Raw genomic sequence first — 4392 nt, 5'->3', positions numbered from 1 at the left:
TATTATATTATTATATCATATCATGAACAACTTTGTAGAAATTGGTGAATGCCTTTCCAAATTAGGTAAAGCTTTCTAGAAGGCTTTGTAATTAGCAGAATTTCCTGGATTGGTCTCAAGCTAATTTAGGCTTTAGTGACCTATAAAAACAAAATGAGGCATTCACCTATAGACTGATGTGATATGTGATTCTGTGATTTAGAATATTATATCATATCACTGGATTACAGATAATCTGTTTTCCCATTGAAATATGTAGCCACAAACTAACTGAATAAAAGATTGAATTAAATAAGAAGCATGGCAAAAGTTTCTAAAATTTCAAAGTCTGCATATATTTTTAGGTTTGTCTGCTATAGAATCTATACTATAAAATATGGAAATTCTTTTAAAATCAGGAAATGCATGTTTTTGGGAAGCATAATGCTAAATGGATCTAATTTAAGTTTTAAGTATTGTTTGTTGAAAGGTAGTTTTTTATTTGAAATATTTAAATTAGAGATGCATGTAGATTAATTTCAAAAATTAAAACGCATAATCAAATGTTAATTCTAATTCTTTTTGCTGTCATATAAGTGTAAAAATATATTTTTATCTCTAAGGTAATATAATGAGCCATGAATCTAAGATTTGAAAAACGGTATACTGATGAACTTATAATTCCCTTGTGCATATGTTGGGAGGGCTTTTTTTTTTTCAAAGCATATCTGAAAGTATAAAGAATCTCTTTTCAGTGTTTGATTAGCAGCAAAATTAGTGAGCTAGAAACATTATTCATAATACAATAGAAATGTAGGAAAGTTGGAAACTCTCCAAGTGGGTATTTGGAAACAGAGACAACTTAATTGTTCTGAGGTTGAGAGACAAATTATTGATTACATTTTTCCACTAAAGTATTCTCTTTAAAATGGATGTTAATTGTTGGTATCTCTTGCTAAGAAAATACTCATCCTCTACTGAATAATGCTTGGCGCATAGTAAATGCTCAATAAATACTTTAAAAAAATAATACTAGATATAAATATGCCCCCTAATTATAAATCTTCTGAGCATGTTCCTTATTTGAAATTAATGAAAATTGTGGTTTATTTTTCAGTCTTATGGATTATCCACAGTAAGGAGATATGAATGTTAATGCCATGTTTGGTGATCTTACAAAACAAATTTGTGATTTATAACATTTTGACTCAATATTTCTATTTCTAGTTTACAGATATCTGATTCCTAAAAAGTATTAGAGACTATTTTTGTTTATGTACCAAATGCTTTGATCTTTTCAATAATGCTTCTTTTTTTTTAAGATTTTATTTATTTATTTGACAGAGAGACACAGCAAGAGAGGGAACACAAGCAGGGGGAGTGGGAGAGGGAGAAGCAGGCTTCCCCTGGAGCAGGGAGCCCAATGCAGGGCTCAATCCCAGGACCCTAGGATCATGACCTGAGCCGAAGGCAGACACTTAACAACTGAGCCACCTGGGCACCCCTTCAGTAATGCTTCTTAAACATATACTTAAAAATATAAACCTGAGCAGGGCACCTGGGTGGCTCAGTCGGTTAAATATCTGACTCCTGATTTTGGCTCAGATCATGATCTCAGGGTTGTGGGATCAAGCCCCAGGTGAGGCTCCGAGCTCAGTGGGGAGTCTGCTTGAGATTCTCTCTCTTCCCTCTCCCTCTGCCCCTTCCCCCCATGCTCTCTCTTTTTCAAATAAATGAATAAATCTTTAAAATCTTTAAAATATATATATATATATATATATAAACTCGAGCAATAAAAGAATAAGTATCTAGATTTTTTTAATTTTTTAAAGTGTCTAGATTTTAAATGAAATATTTAGAAGAGTATTTCTTAAGCTATACTGACTCAAACTGAAAGTAAGGATCTTCTAGGCAGCATAAGAAATTATGCTAAAATGAGTTGCCTCTGTGTTTATGAGGACAGTATATATTTGGGTTAGTACTGTGCATAGTTTTGTGCAATAAATGGAAAAATAAATGGCACTTCTTGTAGCTGAGCGGGAGTTTCAGTGTCCCAAGTTGTATATATATTAAATGAGAAGTGTTCTTAAATATTCAAATATTGAAAAATATTCAAAATCAGTATTGTGGTTCTGTACATTAAGGAAGTTCTTCCACTGTATAGGACAGGCAATGTTTACAGCAAAATTTGAGTAGGGTGAGGAGAAAGAGAATCAAATATAAATAGGAATGTAAGTAAGGATATCCATGAACTAACCAAAAGTGTGAAAATACTTTTATTATTCACTGGACAAGAAAATTACAGAATCAGAGATGCAGAAAATCCACACATTTTGACATGTGTGATTTAGTTTCAGTTTAAAAGATGCTGCTAAATAGAAGCAGAGAAACAAGTTCAGATATTTCCAAATGAGGCTGGCATCTGGAAGAAGGGACAGGCATTTCAGGCTTTATTCTAATCTACCACTAAATCTATCTGATACTATTATCAAGTATTTACTGATAATCTAACATGTATGTATATACAATACTATGTTAAATAATGAGAAGACAGAGAATTAGTAGACAAGTTTCTTACATTTACCTGTCTTATTAGAAAGCCAGGAAACACCCATGGAAAGAAAAGAATATCTGATATCATCTGCCATGTTCCAAATATGTATAACAAATAATAAGTACTATATGTATGTAAGGTGGGATGTGGTAAGTTTTAAAACCAAGTAGCATGAGGAGCACTTGGGTGGCTTAGTTGGTTAAGCAGCTGCCTTTGGCTCAGGTCATGATCCCAGGCTCCTGGGAGCGAGCCCCACATCGAGCCCCACATCAGGATCCTTGCTTAGTGGGGAGCCTACTTCTCCTCTGTCTGCTGCTCCCCCTGCTTTTGTTTGCTCTCTCCCTCTGTGTGTGTGTGTGTGTCAAATAAATAAAATCTTCATTAAAACAACAACAACAATACCAAGTAGCATAAAAGGTGGAGAGATCCAAATTGGGAAAGAAGAAATAGGATTTTAATAAGCTAAAATTTCATGTAGAAGGAATAGTGTAGTAAGGGTATTAGCATTGGAATGATAGACCAGAATTTATGGAGTTGCCCTGGGTGAGCATACAATGTGTATAATGGTATAAAAGTCTAAAAAAAGATTGACCATTGTAATGGAGAATTTCAAATGTTGGGACAAGAGGTACTTAATCGTATTACATAAACCTGTGAAACTATTTAAAAGTCTTTCAACACTCAGATCCTGGGGTTACATGATGAGATATTAGATTTAGAAAGAAAACTCTGGTGGAGAGCAGTGAAAATGAAGTGACAAGTTGGAAAGTTACTATAATAATCCAGGTGCTAGGCATTAAGAATCTGAACGAGGACAGTAACAGAAAGAATGGAAAGCAGATGATACTGCAGAGATTGAAATAAAAATACTATGCAATCAAATGAATATTAGGATAGATAAAAGAAATAAAGAGGTTAGTAATTATTATTTGTTACATATCTTATATTTATATGAGGAATATCATCTAAAATTTTATCTTTTTTTCAAATAACTGAATTTATTTTATGTGTGTGTGTATATGTGTGTATGTGACTAGAGATTTATTTAAAGAAGTTGGCATACAAGATTGTGGAAGCTGGCAAGTTCAAAATCTGCAGGGCAAGCCAGCAGGATGGAGACCCAGGGAAGAGTTGATTTTGCAACTTGAGTCAGAATTTTTCCTCTTTGGGGGACCTCAGTCTTTTTCTCTTAAGGCCATCAAATGATTGAGTGCAGCCCACCTACACTAGGAAGGATAATTTGCTTTACTCAAAGTCTACTAATTGATTGATTGGTTTTGAATATAGTTGACACACAATGTTACATTAGTTTCAGGTAAACTTAGTGATTTGACAAATTTATACATTATGCCGTGTTCATCACAAGTGCAGCTACAGTTTGTCTCATTACATCACTATTACAATATCACTGACTGCATCCCTTATGCTGTGCCTTTTATCCCTTTGACTTATTCATTCCATAACTAGAAGCCTGTGTCTCCCTTTCCCCTTCACCCATTTTGCTGAAGCCCCACCATCCTCTCCTGTGGCAACCATCAGTTTATTCTCTGTATTTATACCTCTGATTCTACTTTTTATTTGTTTTGTTATTGTTGTTTAGATTCCACTTATGAGGGGCGCCTGGGTGGCTTAGTTGGTTAAGTGACTGCCTTCGGCTCCGGTCATGATCCTGGAGTCCCGAGATTGAGCCCTACCTCGGGCTCCCTGATCAGCAGGGAGTCTGCTTCTCCCTTTGCTCCTCCTCCCTGCTCATGTTCTCTCTCTTTCTCTCTCTCTCAATAAATAAAAATCTTTAAAAAAAAATTCCACTTATGAGTGAAATCATATGGTATTTGTCTTTCTCACTCTGACTTCTTTCA

This window comes from Callorhinus ursinus, unplaced genomic scaffold (assembly GCF_003265705.2).
Source record: "Callorhinus ursinus isolate GAN/ISIS: 27379988/994484 unplaced genomic scaffold, GSC_fseal_2.0 scaffold9, whole genome shotgun sequence".
Lineage (NCBI taxonomy): Eukaryota > Metazoa > Chordata > Mammalia > Carnivora > Otariidae > Callorhinus > Callorhinus ursinus.
Note: the sequence above shows the minus strand (reverse complement) of the source record.